This window comes from Dendrobates tinctorius, unplaced genomic scaffold, assembly GCF_039654945.1.
Source record: "Dendrobates tinctorius isolate UK_male_01 unplaced genomic scaffold, ASM3965494v1 ptg000135l, whole genome shotgun sequence".
Lineage (NCBI taxonomy): Eukaryota > Metazoa > Chordata > Amphibia > Anura > Dendrobatidae > Dendrobates > Dendrobates tinctorius.
Genome location: NW_027361803.1, coordinates 11,499,670 through 11,518,877, shown reverse-complemented (window position 1 = coordinate 11,518,877; position 19,208 = coordinate 11,499,670).

The following is a 19,208-nucleotide window of genomic DNA, read 5'->3' as shown; positions in this document are numbered from 1 at the left end:
CTCTTATCTCCTCTTCCCACAATCGCATACAAGATTTCCCTCGCTCATCACCCCTACTCTGGAACTCTCTACCACAACATATCAGACTCTCACCTACCATCGAAACCTTCAAAAAGAGCCTGAAGACCCACCTCTTCCGACAAGCCTATAACCTGCAGTAACCACGGATCGACCAAACCACTGCATGACTAGCTCTACCCTCGCCTACTGTATCCTCACCCGTCCCTTGTAGACTGTGAGCCCTCACGGGCAGGGTCCTCTCTCCTCCTGTACCAGTTATGACTTGTATTGTTTAAGATTATTGTACTTGTTTTTATTATGTATACCCCTCCTTACATATAAAGAGCGCCATGGAATAAATGGCGCTATAACAATAAATAATAATGCATCCAGTGCAGACAATGCTCTGTGACTCCAGACTGATATAATGTATCCAGTGCAGACAATGCTCTGTGACTCCAGACTGATACAATGTATCCAGTGCAGACAATGCTCTGTGACTCCAGACTGATACACTGTATCCAGTGCAGACAATGCTCTGTGACTCCAGACTGATGCAATGTATCCAGTGCAGACAATGCTCTGTGGCTCCAGACTGATACATTGTATCCAGTGCAGACAATGCTCTGTGACTCCAGACTGATGCAATGTATCCAGTGCAGACAATGCTCTGTGGCTCCAGACTGATACATTGTATCCAGTGCAGACAATGCTCTGTGACTCCAGACTGATACAATGCATCCAGTGCAGACAATGCTGTGTGACTCTAGACTGATACAATGTATCCAGTGCAGACAAAGCTCTGTGACTCCAGACTGATACAATGTATCCAGTGCAGACAATGCTCTGTGACTCCAGACTGATACAATGCATCCAGTGCAGACAATGCTCTGTGACTCCAGACTGATACAATGTATCCAGTGAGGACAATGCTCTGTGACTCCAGACTGATACAATGTATCCAGTGCAGACAATGCTGTGTGACTCCAGACTGATACAATGTATCCAGTGCTGACAATGCTCTGTGACTCCAGACTGATACAATGTATCTAGTGCAGACAATGCTCTGTGACTCCAGACTGATACAATGCATCCAGTGCAGACAATGCTCTGTGACTGCACACTGATACAATGTATCCAGTGAGGACAATGCTCTGTGACTCCAGACTGATACAATGTATCCAGTGCAGACAATGCTGTGTGACTCCAGACTGATACAATGTATCCAGTGCAGACAATGCTCTGTGACTCCAGACTGATACAATGTATCTAGTGCAGACAATGCTCTGTGACTCCAGACTGATACAATGTATCTAGTGCAGACAATGCTCTGTGACTCCAGACTAATACAATGCATCCAGTGCAGACAATGCTCTGTGACTCCAGACTGATACAATGCATCAAGTGCAGACAATGCTCTGTGACTCCAGACTGATACACTGTATCCAGTGCAGACATTGCTCTGTGACTCCAGACTGATACAATGTATCCAGTGCGGACAATGCTCTGTGACTCCAGACTGATACAATGCATCAAGTGCAGAGAATGCTCTGTGACTCCAGACTGATACACTGTATCCAGTGCAGACAATGCTCTGTGACTCCAGACTGATACAATGCATCAAGTGCAGACAATGCTCTGTGACTCCAGACTGATACATTGTATCCAGTGCAGACAATGCTCTGTGACTCCAGACTGATACATTGTATCCAGTGCAGACAATGCTCTGTGACTCCAGACTGATACAATGTATCCAGTGAGGACAATGCTCTGTGACTCCAGACTGATACAATGTATCCAGTGCAGACAATGCTCTGTGACTCCAGACTGATACAATGTATCTAGTGCAGACAATGCTCTGTGACTCCAGACTGATACAATGTATCCAGTGCAGACAATGCTCTGTGACTCCAGACTGATACAATGTATCTAGTGCAGACAATGCTCTGTGACTCCAGACTAATACAATGCATCCAGTGCAGACAATGCTCTGTGACTCCAGACTGATACACTGTATCTAGTGCAGACAATGCTCTGTGACTCCAGACTGATACAATGCATCAAGTGCAGACAATGCTCTGTGACTCCAGACTGATACACTGTATCCAGTGCAGACAATGCTCTGTGAGTCCAGACTGATACAATGTATCCAGTGTGGACAATGCTCTGTGACTCCAGACTGATACAATGCATCAAGTGCAGACAATGCTCTGTGACTCCAGACTGATACATTGTATCCAGTGCAGACAATGCTCTGTGACTCCAGACTGATACATTGTATCCAGTGCAGACAATGCTCTGTGACTCCAGACTGATACAATGTATCTAGTGCAGACAATGCTCTGTGACTCCAGACTGATACAATGCATCAAGTGCAGACAATGCTCTGTGACTCCAGACAGATACACTGTATCCAGTGCAGACAATGCTCTGTGAGTCCAGACTGATACAATGTATCCAGTGCGGACAATGCTCTGTGACTCCAGACTGATACAATGCATCAAGTGCAGACAATGCTCTGTGACTCCAGACTGATACACTGTATCCAGTGCAGACAATGCTCTGTGACTCCAGACTGATACAATGCATCAAGTGCAGACAATGCTCTGTGACTCCAGACTGATACATTGTATCCAGTGCAGACAATGCTCTGTGACTCCAGACTGATACATTGTATCCAGTGCAGACAATGCTCTGTGACTCCAGACTGATACAATGCATCAAGTGCAGACAATGCTCTGTGACTCCAGACTGATACATTGTATCCAGTGCAGACAATGCTCTGTGACTCCAGACTGATACATTGTATCCAGTGCAGACAATGCTCTGTGACTCCAGACTGATACAATGCATCAAGTGCAGACAATGCTCTGTGACTCCAGAATGATACACTGTATCCAGTGCAGACAATGCTCTGTGACTCCAGACTGATACATTGTATCCAGTGCAGACAATGCTCTGTGACTCCACACTGATACATTGTATCCAGTGCGGACAATGCTCTGTGACTCCAGACTGATACATTGTATCCAGTGCAGACAATGCTCTGTGACTCCAGACTGACACATTGTGTCCAGTGCAGACAATGCTCTGTGACTCCAGACTGATACACTGTATCCTGTGCAGACAATGCTCTGTGACTCCAGACTGATACACTATATCCAGTGCAGACAATGCTCTGTGACTCCAGACTGATACAATGTATGCAGTGCAGACAATGCTCTGTGACTCCAGACTGATACACTGTATCCAGTGCGGACAATGATCTGTGACTCCAGACTGATACAATGCATCAAGTGCAGACAATGCTCTGTGATTCCAGACTGATACATTGTATCCAGTGCAGACAATGCTCTGTGACTCCAGACTGATACAATGTATGCAGTGCAGACAATGCTCTGTGACTCCAGACTGATACATTGTATCCAGTGCAGACAATGCTCTGTGACTCCAGACTGATACATTGTATCCAGTGCAGACAATGCTCTGTGACTCCAGACTGATACATTGTATCCAGTGCAGACAATGCTCTGTGACTCCAGACTGATACATTGTATCCAGTGCAGACAATGCTCTGTGACTCCAGACTGATACAATGTATGCAGTGCAGACAATGCTCTGTGACTCCAGACTGATACACTGTATCCAGTGCAGACAATGCTCTGTGACTCCAGACTGATACAATGCATCAAGTGCAGACAATGCTCTGTGACTCCAGACTGATACATTGTATCCAGTGCAGACAATGCTCTGTGACTCCAGACTGATACATTGTATCCAGTGCAGACAATGCTCTGTGACTCCAGACTGATACAATGCATCAAGTGCAGACAATGCTCTGTGACTCCAGAATGATACACTGTATCCAGTGCAGACAATGCTCTGTGACTCCAGACTGATACATTGTATCCAGTGCAGACAATGCTCTGTGACTCCACACTGATACATTGTATCCAGTGCGGACAATGCTCTGTGACTCCAGACTGATACATTGTATCCAGTGCAGACAATGCTCTGTGACTCCAGACTGACACATTGTGTCCAGTGCAGACAATGCTCTGTGACTCCAGACTGATACACTGTATCCTGTGCAGACAATGCTCTGTGACTCCAGACTGATACACTATATCCAGTGCAGACAATGCTCTGTGACTCCAGACTGATACAATGTATGCAGTGCAGACAATGCTCTGTGACTCCAGACTGATACACTGTATCCAGTGCGGACAATGATCTGTGACTCCAGACTGATACAATGTATCCAGTGCAGACAATGCTCTGTGACTCCAGACTGATACAATGTATGCAGTGCAGACAATGCTCTGTGACTCCAGACTGATACACTGTATCCAGTGCAGACAATGCTCTGTGACTCCAGACTGATACAATGTATCCAGTGCAGACAATGCTCTGTGACTCCAGACTGATACACTGTATCCAGTGCAGACAATGCTCTGTGACTCCAGACTTATACACTGTATCCAGTGCAGACAATGCTCTGTGACTCCAGACTGATACAATGTATGCAGTGCAGACAATGCTCTGTGACTCCAGACTGATACACTGTATCCAGTGCAGACAATGCTCTGTGACTGCAGACTGATACAATGTATCCAGTGCAGACAATGCTCTGTGACTGCAGACTGATACACTGTATCCAGTGCAGACAATGCTCTGTGACTCCAGACTGATACAATGTATCCAGTGCAGACAATGCTCTGTGACTGCAGACTGATACAATGTATCCAGTGCAGACAATGCTCTGTGACTGCAGACTGATACATTGTATCCAGTGCAGACAATGCTCTGTGACTCCAGACTGATACACTGTATCCAGTGCAGACAATGCTCTGTGACTGCAGACTGATACAATGTATACAGTGCAGACAATGCTCTGTGACTGCAGACTGATACAATGTATCCAGTGCAGACAATGCTCTGTGACTGCAGACTGATACAATGTATCCAGTGCAGACAATGCTCTGTGACTCCAGAGTAATACAATGCATCCAGTGCAGACAATGCTCTGTGACTGCACACTGATACAATGCATCAATGATACAATGATACCAACTTCTCCACCGTTACAGAAGATCGACTCTCCACTCTACTCTCAAGATCACATCTCACTACCTGTGCACTTGACCCTATCCCATCCCACTTCATACCAAACCTCACCACAGTCTTCATCCCAACCCTAACCCATCTCTTCAACCTATCACTAACAACTGGTGTTTTCCCCTCAAGCTTTAAACATGCCTCCATCAAACCTATCCTCAAAAAGCCCACTCTTGACCCATCGTCTGTATCTAGCTATCGCCCTATATCACTTCTCCCCTACGCCTCCAAGCTCCTGGAACAACACGTCTACCTTGACCTGTCCTCCCATCTCTCTTCTTGCTCCCTCTTCGACCGCTTACAATCTGGCTTCCGGTCACACCACTCCACTGAAACTGCCCTTACTAAGGTCACCAATGACCTCTTAACCGCCAAGATCAAGCGACACTACTCTGTCCTCCTCCTCCTGGACCTGTCGGCTGCCTTTGACACAGTGGACCATTCCCTATTATTACAGACGCTCTCATCTCTCGGCATCACAGACTCGGCCCTATCCTGGATCTCATCATACCTAACAGACCGGACATTCAGCGTCTCCCACTCACACACCACCTCCTCACCTCGCCCCCTATCTGTCGGAGTCCCACAAGGTTCAGTCCTTGGGCCCCTGCTGTTTTCCATTTATACCTTTGGCCTGGGACAGCTCATAGAATCTCATGGATTTCAGTATCATCTCTATGCTGATGACACACAGATCTAAATCTATGGACCAGATATCACCTCCCTACTAACCAGAATCCCTCAATGTCTGTCCACTATTTCATCCTTCTTCTCTGCTAGATTTCTGAAACTTAACATGGACAAAACAGAATTCATGATCTTTCCCCCATCTCACGTGAGCCCCCTCAAGGAACCTATCAATTACAGTAAATGACTGCCCACTCTCCCCAGTCCCACAAGTTCGCTGCCTCGGAGTAATCCTTGACGCTGATCTCTCCTTCAAACCTCATAAAGCCCTTTCCACTTCCTGCCGACTTCAACTCAAAAATATTTCACGAATCCGTTCATTCCTCACCCAAGAATCTGCAAAAACCCTGGTCCATGCCCTCATCATCTCTTGCCTTGACTACTGCAACCTCCTGCTCTGTGGCCTCCCCTCAAACACTCTCGCACCCCTCCAATCTATTCTAAACTCTGCTGCCCGAATAATCCACCTGTCCCCCCGCTATTCCCTAGCTTCTCCCCTCTGTCAATCCCTTCACTGGCTCCCCGTTGCCCAGAGACTCCATTACAAAACCCTAACCATGACATACAAAGCCATCCACAACCTGTCTCCTCCATACATCTGTGACCTCGTCTCCCGGTACTTTCCTGCACTCAACCTCCGATCCTCACAAGATCTCCTTCTCTACTCCCCTCTTATCTCCTCTTCCCACAATCGCATACAAGATTTCCCTCGCGCATCCCCTCTACTCTGGAACTCTCTACCACAACATATCAGACTCTCACCTACCATCGAAACCTTCAAAAAGAGCCTGAAGACCCACCTCTTCCGACAAGCCTATAACCTGCAGTAACCACGGATCGACCAAACCACTGCATGACTAGCTCTACCCTCGCCTACTGTATCCTCACCCGTCCCTTGTAGACTGTGAGCCCTCACGGGCAGGGTCCTCTCTCCTCCTGTACCAGTTATGACTTGTATTGTTTAAGATTATTGTACTTATTTTTATTATGTATACCCCTCCTTACATATAAAGAGCGCCATGGAATAAATGGCGCTATAACAATAAATAATAATGCATCCAGTGCAGACAATGCTCTGTGACTCCAGACTGATATAATGTATCCAGTGCAGACAATGCTCTGTGACTCCAGACTGATACAATGTATCCAGTGCAGACAATGCTCTGTGATTCCAGACTGATACACTGTATCCAGTGCAGACAATGCTCTGTGACTCCAGACTGATGCAATGTATCCAGTGCAGACAATGCTCTGTGACTCCAGACTGATACATTGTATCCAGTGCAGACAATGCTCTGTGATTCCAGACTGATGCAATGTATCCAGTGCAGACAATGCTCTGTGGCTCCAGACTGATACATTGTATCCAGTGCAGACAATGCTCTGTGACTCCAGACTGATGCAATGTATCCAGTGCAGACAATGCTCTGTGGCTCCAGACCGATACATTGTATCCAGTGCAGACAATGCTCTGTGACTCCAGACTGATACAATGCATCCAGTGCAGACAATGCTGTGTGACTCCAGACTGATACAATGTATCCAGTGCAGACAAAGCTCTGTGACTCCAGACTGATACAATGTATCCAGTGCAGACAATGCTCTGTGACTCCAGACTGATACAATGCATCCAGTGCAGACAATGCTCTGTGACTCCAGACTGATACAATGTATCCAGTGAGGACAATGCTCTGTGACTCCAGACTGATACAATGTATCCAGTGCAGACAATGCTGTGTGACTCCAGACTGATACAATGTATCCAGTGCAGACAATGCTCTGTGACTCCAGACTGATGCAATGTATCCAGTGCAGACAATGCTCTGTGACTCCAGACTGATACAATGTATCCAGTGCAGACAATGCTCTGTGACTCCAGACTGATACAAGGTATCCAGTGTAGACAATGCTCTGTGACTGCAGACTGATACAATGCATCCAGTGCAGACAATGCGCTGTGACTCCAGACTGATACAATGTATCCAGTGCAGACAAAGCTCTGTGACTCCACACTGATACATTGTATCCAGTGCAGACAATGCTCTGTGATTCCAGACTGATGCAATGTATCCAGTGCAGACAAAGCTCTGTGACTCCACACTGATACATTGTATCCAGTGCAGACAATGCTCTGTGATTCCACACTGATGCAATGTATCCAGTGCAGACAATGCTCTGTGGCTCCAGACTGATACATTGTATCCAGTGCAGACAATGCTCTGTGACTCCAGACTGATGCAATGTATCCAGTGCAGACAATGCTCTGTGGCTCCAGACTGATAAATTGTATCCAGTGCAGACAATGCTCTGTGACTACAGACTGATACAATGCATCCAGTGCAGACAATGCTGTGTGACTCCAGACTGATACAATGTATCCAGTGCAGACAATGCTCTGTGACTCCAGACTGATACAATGCATCCAGTGCAGACAAAGCTCTGTGACTCCAGACTGATACAATGCATCCAGTGCAGACAATGCTCTGTGACTCCAGACTGATACAATGCATCCAGTGCAGACAATGCTCTGTGACTCCAGACTGATACAATGTATCCAGTGAGGACAATGCTCTGTGACTCCAGACTGATATAATGTATCCAGTGCAGACAATGCTCTGTGACTCCAGACTGATACAATGTATCCAGTGCAGACAATGCTCTGTGACTCCAGACTGATACACTGTATCCAGTGCAGACAATGCTCTGTGACTCCAGACTGATGCAATGTATCCAGTGCAGACAATGCTCTGTGACTCCAGACTGATACATTGTATCCAGTGCAGACAATGCTCTGTGATTCCAGACTGATGCAATGTATCCAGTGCAGACAATGCTCTGTGGCTCCAGACTGATACATTGTATCCAGTGCAGACAATGCTCTGTGACTCCAGACTGATGCAATGTATCCAGTGCAGACAATGCTCTGTGGCTCCAGACCGATACATTGTATCCAGTGCAGACAATGCTCTGTGACTCCAGACTGATACAATGCATCCAGTGCAGACAATGCTGTGTGACTCCAGACTGATACAATGTATCCAGTGCAGACAAAGCTCTGTGACTCCAGACTGATACAATGTATCCAGTGCAGACAATGCTCTGTGACTCCAGACTGATACAATGCATCCAGTGCAGACAATGCTCTGTGACTCCAGACTGATACAATGTATCCAGTGAGGACAATGCTCTGTGACTCCAGACTGATACAATGTATCCAGTGCAGACAATGCTGTGTGACTCCAGACTGATACAATGTATCCAGTGCAGACAATGCTCTGTGACTCCAGACTGATGCAATGTATCCAGTGCAGACAATGCTCTGTGACTCCAGACTGATACAATGTATCCAGTGCAGACAATGCTCTGTGACTCCAGACTGATACAAGGTATCCAGTGTAGACAATGCTCTGTGACTGCAGACTGATACAATGCATCCAGTGCAGACAATGCGCTGTGACTCCAGACTGATACAATGTATCCAGTGAGGACAATGCTCTGTGATTCCAGACTGATGCAATGTATCCAGTGCAGACAAAGCTCTGTGACTCCACACTGATACATTGTATCCAGTGCAGACAATGCTCTGTGATTCCAGACTGATGCAATGTATCCAGTGCAGACAAAGCTCTGTGACTCCACACTGATACATTGTATCCAGTGCAGACAATGCTCTGTGATTCCACACTGATGCAATGTATCCAGTGCAGACAATGCTCTGTGGCTCCAGACTGATACATTGTATCCAGTGCAGACAATGCTCTGTGACTCCAGACTGATGCAATGTATCCAGTGCAGACAATGCTCTGTGGCTCCAGACTGATAAATTGTATCCAGTGCAGACAATGCTCTGTGACTACAGACTGATACAATGCATCCAGTGCAGACAATGCTGTGTGACTCCAGACTGATACAATGTATCCAGTGCAGACAATGCTCTGTGACTCCAGACTGATACAATGCATCCAGTGCAGACAAAGCTCTGTGACTCCAGACTGATACAATGCATCCAGTGCAGACAATGCTCTGTGACTCCAGACTGATACAATGCATCCAGTGCAGACAATGCTCTGTGACTCCAGACTGATACAATGTATCCAGTGAGGACAATGCTCTGTGACTCCAGACTGATACAATGTATCCAGTGCAGACAATGCTGTCTGACTCCAGACTGATACAATGTATCCAGTGCAGACAATGCTCTGTGACTCCAGACTGATACAATGTATCTAGTGCAGACAATGCTCTGTGACTCCAGACTGATACAATGTATCCAGTGCAGACAATGCTCTGTGACTCCAGACTGATACAATGTATCCAGTGTAGACAATGCTCTGTGACTGCAGACTGATACAATGCATCCAGTGCAGACAATGCTCTGTGACTCCAGACTGATACAGTGTATCCAGTGAGGACAATGCTCTGTGACTCCAGACTGATACAATGTATCCAGTGCAGACAATGCTCTGTGACTCCAGACTGATACAATGTATCCAGTGAGGACAATGCTCTGTGAATCCAGACTGATACATTGTATCCAGTGCAGACAATGCTCTGTGACTCCAGACTGATACAATGTATCCAGTGAGGACAATGCTCTGTGACTCCAGACTGATACATTGTATCCAGTGCAGACAATGCTCTGTGACTCCAGACTGATACAATGTATCCAGTGCAGACAATGTTGTTTTACTCCAGACTGATACAATGTATCCAGTGCAGACAATGCTCTGTGACTCCAGACTGATACAATGTATCCAGTGAGGACAATGCTCTGTGAATCCAGACTGATACATTGTATCCAGTGCAGACAATGCTCTGTGACTCCAGACTGATACACTGTATCCAGTGTAGACAATGCTCTGTGACTGCACACTGATACAATGCATCAATGATACAATGATACCAACTTCTCCACCATTACAGAAGATCGACTCTCCACTCTACTCTCAAGATCACATCTCACTACCTGTGCACTTGACCCGATCCCATCCCACTTCATACCAAATCTCACCACAGTCTTCATCCCAACCCTAACCCATCTCTTCAACCTATCACTAACAACTGGTGTTTTCCCCTCTTGCTTTAAACATGCCTCCATCACACCTATCCTCAAAAAGCCCACTCTTGACCCATCCTCTGTATCTAGCTATCGCCCTATATCACTTCTCCCCTACGCCTCCAAGCTCCTGGAACAACACGTCTACCTTGACCTGTCCTCCCATCTCTCTTCTTGCTCCCTCTTCGACCGCTTACAATCTGGCTTCCGGTCACACCACTCCACTGAAACTGCCCTTACTAAGGTCACCAATGACCTCTTAACCGCCAAGAGCAAGCGACACTACTCTGTCCTCCTCCTCCTGGACCTGTTGGCTGCCTTTGACACAGTGGACCATTCCCTATTATTACAGACTCTCTCATCCCTCGGCATCACAGACTCGGCCCTATCCTGGATCTCATCATACCTAACAGTCCGGACATTCAGCGTCTCCCACTCACTCACCACCTCCTCACCTCGCCCCCTATCTGTCGGAGTCCCACAAGGTTCAGTCCTTGGGCCCCTGCTGTTCTCCATTTACACCTTTGGCCTCGGACAGCTCATAAAAACTCATGGCTTTCAGTATCATCTCTTTGCTGATGACACACAGATCTACATCTCTGGACCAGATATCACCTCCCTACTAACCAGAATCCCTCAATGTCTGTCCACTATTTCATCCTTCTTCTCCGCTAGATTTCTGAAACTTAACATGGACAAAACAGAATTCATCATCTTTCGCCCATCTCACGTGACCCCCCGTATGAACCTATCAATTACAGTAAATGACTGCCCACTTTCCCCAGTCCCACAAGCTCGCTGCCTCGGAGTAATCCATGACGATGATCTCTCCTTCAAACCACATATCCAAGCCCTTTCCACTTCCTGCCGACTTCAACTCAAAAATATTTCACGAATCCGTTCATTCCTCACCCAAGAATCTGCACAAACCCTAGTCCATTCCCTCATCATGTCTCGCCTTGACTACTGCAACCTCCTGCTCTGTGGCCTCCCCTCAAACACTCTGGCACCCCTCCAATCTATTCTAAACTCTGCTGCCCGACTAATCCACCTGTCCCCCCGCTATTCCCCGGCCTCTGCCCTCTATCAATCCCTTCACTGGCTCCCCATTGCCCAGAGACTCCATTACAAAACCCTAACCATAACATACAAAGCCATCCACAACCTGTCTCCTCCATACATCTGTGACCTCGTCTCCCGGTACCTTCCTGCACGCAACCTCCGATCCTCACAAGATCTCCTTCTCTACTCCCCTCTTATCTCCTCTTCCCACAATCGCATACAAGATTTCTCTCGCGCATCCCCCCTACTCTGGAACTCTCTACCACAACATATCAGACTCTCACCTACCATCGAAACCTTCAAAAAGAGCCTGAAGACCCACCTCTTCCGACAAGCCTATAACCTGCAGTAAACACCGATCGACCAAACCGCTGCACGACCAGCTCTACCCTCGCCTACTGTATCCTCACCTGTCCCTTGTAGACTGTGAGCCATCGAGGGCAGGGTCCTCTCTCCTCCTGTACCAGTCGTGACTTGTATTGTTTAAGATTATTGTACTTGTTTTTATTATGTATACCCCTCCTTACATATAAAAAGCGCCATGGAATAAATGGCGCTTTAACAATAAATAATAATAATAATAATGCATCCAGTGCAGACATTGCTCTGTGACTCCAGACTGATACAATGTATCCAGTGCAGACAATGCTCTGTGACTCCAGACTGATACAATGTATCCAGAGCAGACAATGCTCTGTGACTCCAGACTGATACAATGTATCCAGAGCAGACAATGCTCTGTGACTCCAGACTGATACAATGTATCCAGTGCAGACATTGCTCTGTGATTCCAGACTGATACAATGTATCCAGTGCAGACAATGCTCTGTGACTCCAGACTGATACAATGTATCCAGTGCGGACAATGCTCTGTGACTCCAGACTGATACAATGTATCCAGAGCAGACAATGCTCTGTGACTCTACACTGATACATTGTATCCAGTGCAGACAATGCTCTGTGACTCTACTGATACACTGTATCCAGAGCAGACAATGCTCTGTGACTCCACACTGATACATTGTATCCAATGCAGACAATGCTCTGTGAGTCTACACTGATACACTGTATCCAGAGCAGACAATGCTCTGTGACTCCACACTGATACATTGTATCCAGTGCAGACAATGCTCTGTGACTCTACACTGATACACTGTATCCAGAGCAGACAATGCTCTGTGACTCCACACTGATAAATTGTATCCAGAGCAGACAATGCTCTGTGACTCCAGACTGATACATTGTATCCAGTGCAGACAATGCTCTGTGACTCTACACTGATACACTGTATCCAGAGCAGACAATGCTCTGTGACTCCAGACTGATACTTTGTATCCAGTGCAGACAATGCTCTGTGATTCCAGATTGATACACTGTATCCAGTGCAGACAATGCTCTGTGACTCCAGACTCATACATTGTATCCAGAGCAGACAATGCTCTGTGACTCCAGACTGATACATTGTATCCAGTGCGGACAATTCTCTGTGACTCCAGACTGATACATTGTATCCAGTGCAGACAATGCTGTGTGACTCCAGACTGATACATTGTACCCAGTGCGGACAATGCTCTGTGACTCCACACTGATACATTGTATCCAGTGCAGACAATGCTGTGTGACTCCCAACTGATACAATGTATCCAGTGCAGACAATGCTCTGTGACTCCAGACAGATAAATTGTATCCAGTGCAGACAATGCTGTGTGACTCCCGACTGATACATTGTATCCAGTGCAGACAATGCTCTGTGACTCCACACTGATACAATGTATACAGTGTAGAAAATTCTCTGTGACTCCAGACTGATAGATTGTATCCAGAGCAGGAAATGCTCTGTGACTCCAGACTGATACATTGTATCCAGTGCAGACAATCCTCTGTGACTCCAGACTGATACAATGTATCCAGTGCAGACAATGCTCTGTGACTCCAGACTGATACAATGTATCCAGAGCAGACAATGCTCTGTGACTCCAGACTGATGCAATGTATCCAGTGCAGACAAAGCTCTGTGACTCCAGAGTGATACACTGTGTCCAGTGCAGACAATGCTCTGTGACTCCAGACTGATGCAATGTATGCAGTGCAAACAATGCTCTGTGACTCCAGACTGATACAATGTATCCAGAGCAGACAATGCTCTGTGACTCCAGACTGATACATTGTATCCAGTGCAGACAATGCTCTGTGACTCCAGACTGATACATTGTATCCAGTGCAGACAATGCTCTGTGACTCCAGAGTGACACACTGTGTCCAGTGCAGACAATGCTCTGTGACTCCAGACTGATGCAATGTATCCAGTGCAGACAAAGCTCTGTGACTCCAGAGTGACACACTGTGTCCAGTGCAGACAATGCTCTGTGACTCCAGACTGATGCAATGTATCCAGTGCAGACAATGCTCTGTGACTCCAGACTGATACATTGTATCCAGTGCAAAAAATGCTTTGTGACTCCAGACTGATAAAATGTATCCAGAGCAGACAATGCTCTGTGACTTCTGACTGATACAATGTATCCAGAGCAGACAATGCTCTGTGACTCCAGACTGATACATTGTATCCAGTGCAGACAATACTCTGTGACTCCAGACTGATGCAATGTATCCAGTGCAGACAATGCTCTGTGACAACAGACTGATACACTGTATCCAGTGCAGACAATGCCCTGTGACTCCAGACTGATACAATGTATCCAGTGCAGACAATGCCCTGTGACTTCAGACTGATACAATGTATCCGATGCAGACAATGCTCTGTGACTCCAGACTGATACACTGTATCCAGTGCAGACAATGCTCTGTGACTCCTGATTGATGCAATGTATCCAGTGCAACAATGCTCTGTGACACCAGACTGATACAATGTATCCGATGCAGACAATGCCCTGTGACTCCAGACTGATACAATGTATCCAATGCAGACAATGCTCTGTGACTCCTGATTGATGCAATGTATCCAGTGCAACAATGCTCTGTGACACCAGACTGATACATTGTATCCAATGCAGACAATGCTCTGTGACTCCAGACTGATACATTGTATCCATTGCAGACAATGCTCTGTGACTCCAGTCTGATACAATGTATCTAATGCAGACAATGCTCCGTGACTCCAGACTGATACATTGTATCCAGTGCAGACAATGCTCTGTGACTCCAGTCTGAAACAATGTATCCAGCGCAGACAATGCTCCGTGACTCCAGACTGATACATTGTATCCAGTGCAGACAATGCTCTGTGACTCCAGTCTGAAACAATGTATCCAGTGCAGACAATGCTCTGTGACACCAGACTGATACATTGTATCCAGTGCAGACAATGATCTGTGACTCCAGACTGATACAATGTATACAGTGCAGACAATGCTCTGTGACTCCAGACTGATACACTGTATCCAGTGCAGACAATGCTCTGTGACCCCCAGACTGATACACTGTATCCAGTGCAGACAATGCTCTGTGACTCCAGACTGATACATTGTATACAGTGCTGACAATTCTCTGTGACTCCAGACTGATGCAATGTATCCAGTGCAGACAATGCTCTGTGACTCCAGACTGATGCAATGTATCCAGTGCAGACAATGCTCTGTGACTCCAGACTGATGCAATGTATCCAGAGCAGACAATGCTCTGTGACTCCAGACTGATACATTATATCCAGTGCAGACAATACTCTGTGACTCCAGACTGATGCAATGTATCCGATGCAGACAATGCTCTGTTACTCCAGACTGATACATCGCATCCAGTGCAGACAATGCTCTGTGACTGCAGACTGATACACTGTATCCAGTGCAGACAATGCCCTGTGACTCCAGACTGATACATTGTATCCAGTGCAGGCAATGCTCTGTGACTCCAGACAGATACACTGTATCCAGTGCAGACAATGCCCTGTGACTCCAGACTGATACAATGTATCCAATGCAGACAATGCTCTTTGACTCCAGACTGATGCAATGTATCCAATGCAGACAATGCTCTGTGACTCCTGATTGATGCAATGTATCCAGAGCAGACAATGCTCTGTGACACCAGACTGATACATTGTATCCAATGCAGACAATGCTCTGTGACTCCAGACTGATACATTGTATCCAGTGCAGACAATGCTCTGTGACTCCAGTCTGATACAATGTATCCAATGCAGACAATGCTCCGTGACTCCAGACTGATACATTGTATCCAGTGCAGGCAATGCTCTGTGACTCCAGACTGATACATTGTATCCAGTGCAGACAATGCTCTGTGACTCCAGACTGATGCAATGCATCCGATGCAGACAATGCTCTGTGACTCCAGACTGATACATTGTATCCAGTGCAGACAATGCTCTGTGATGCCAGACTGATACATTGTATCCAGCGCAGACAATGCTCTGTGACTCCAGACTGATACATTGTATCCAGTGCAGACAATGCTCTGTGACTCCAGACTGATATAATGTATCCAGTGCAGACAATGCTCTGTGACTCCAGACTGATACACTGTATCCAGTGCGGACAATGCTCTGTGACTCCAGACTGATACAATGTATCCAGTGCAGACAATGCTCTGTGACCCCAGACTGATACATTGTATCCAGTGAAGACAATGCTCTGTGACTCCAGACTGATATAATGTATCCAGTGCAGACAATGCTCTGTGACTCCAGACTGATACAATGTATCCAGTGCAGACAATGCCCTGTGACTTCAGACTGATACAATGTATCCGATGCAGACAATGCTCTGTGACTCCAGACTGATACAATGTATCCAATGCAGACAATGCTCTGTGACTCCTGATTGATGCAATGTATCCAGTGCAGACAATGCTCTGTGACACCAGACTTATACATTGTATCCAATGCAGACAATGCTCTGTGACTCCAGTCTGATACAATGTATCCAATGCAGACAATGCTCCGTGACTCCAGACTGATACATTGTATCCAGTGCAGACAATGCTCTGTGACTCCAGTCTGAAACAATGTATCCAGTGCAGACAATGCTCTGTGACTCCAGACTGATACAATGTATACAGTGCAGACAATGCTCTGTGACTCCAGACTGATACACTGTATCCAGTGCAGACAATGCTCTGTGACCCCCAGACTGATACACTGTATCCAGTGCAGACAATGCTCTGTGACTCCAGACTGATACATTGTATACAGTGCTGACAATGCTCTGTGACTCCAGACTGATACACTGTATCCAGTGCAGACAATGCTCTGTGACCCCCAGACTGATACACTGTATCCAGTGCAGACAATGCTCTGTGACTCCAGACTGATACATTGTATACAGTGCAGACAATGCTCTGTGACTCCAGACTGATACACTGTATCCAGTGCAGACAATGCTCTGTGACCCCCAGACTGATACACTGTATCCAGTGCAGACAATGCTCTGTGACTCCAGACTGATACAATGTATACAGTGCAGACAATGCTCTGTGACTCCAGACTGATACACTGTATCCAGTGCAGACAATGCTCTGTGACCCCCAGACTGATACACTGTATCCAGTGCAGACAATGCTCTGTGACTCCAGACTGATACATTGTATACAGTGCTGACAATTCTCTGTGACTCCAGACTGATGCAATGTATCCAGTGCAGACAATGCTCTGTGACTCCAGACTGATGCAATGTATCCAGTGCAGACAATGCTCTGTGACTCCAGACTGATGCAATGTATCCAGAGCAGACAATGCTCTGTGACTCCAGACTGATGCAATGTATCCGATGCAGACAATGCTCTGTTACTCCAGACTGATACATCGCATCCAGTGCAGACAATGCTCTGTGACTGCAGACTGATGCAATGTATCCGATGCAGACAATGCTCTGTTACTCCAGACTGATACATCGCATCCAGTGCAGACAATGCTCTGTGACTGCAGACTGATACACTGTATCCAGTGCAGACAATGCCCTGTGACTCCAGACTGATACATTGTATCCAGTGCAGACAATGCCCTGTGACTCCAGACAGATACACTGTATCCAGTGCAGACAATACCCTGTGACTCCAGACTGATACAATGTATCCAATGCAGACAATGCTCTTTGACTCCAGACTGATGCAATGTATCCAATGCAGACAATGCTCTGTGACTCCTGATTGATGCAATGTATCCAGAGCAGACAATGCTCTGTGACTCCAGACTGATGCAATGTATCCGATGCAGACAATGCTCTGTTACTCCAGACTGATACATCGCATCCAGTGCAGACAATGCTCTGTGACTGCAGACTGATGCAATGTATCCGATGCAGACAATGCTCTGTTACTCCAGACTGATACATCGCATCCAGTGCAGACAATGCTCTGTGACTGCAGACTGATACACTGTATCCAGTGCAGACAATGCCCTGTGACTCCAGACTGATACATTGTATCCAGTGCAGACAATGCCCTGTGACTCCAGACAGATACACTGTATCCAGTGCAGACAATGCCCTGTGACTCCAGACTGATACAATGTATCCAATGCAGACAATGCTCTGTGACTCCAGACTGATGCAATGTATCCAATGCAGACAATGCTCTGTGACACCAGACTGATACATTGTATCCAATGCAGACAATGCTCCGTGACTCCAGACTGATACATTGTATCCAGTGCAGACAATGCTCTGTGACTCCAGTCTGATACAATGTATCCAGCGCAGGCAATGCTCTGTGACTCCAGACTGATACATTGTATCCAGTGCAGACAATGCTCTGTGACTCCAGACTGATACATTGTATCCAGTGCTGACAATTCTCTGTGACTCCAGACTGATACAATGTATACAGTGCAGACAATGCTCTGTGACTCCAGACTGATACATTGTATCCAGTGCAGACAATGCTCTGTGACTCCAGACTGATACATTGTATCCAGCGCAGGCAATGCTCTGTGACTCCAGACTGATACAATGTATACAGTGCAGACAATGCTCTGTGACTCCAGACTGATACATTGTATCCAGTGCTGACAATTCTCTGTGACTCCAGACTGATACATTGTATCCAGTGCAGACAATGCTCTGTGACTCCAGACTGATGCAATGTATCCAGTGCAGACAATGCTCTGTGACTCCAGACTGATGCAATGTATCCAGTGCAGACAATGCTCTGTGACTCCAGACTGATGCAATGTATCCAGTGCAGACAATGCTCTGTGACTCCAGACTGATGCAATGTATCCGATGCAGACAATGCTCTGTGACTCCAGACTGATACATTGTATCCAGTGCAGACAATGCTCTGTGATGCCAGACTGATACATTGTATCCAGCGC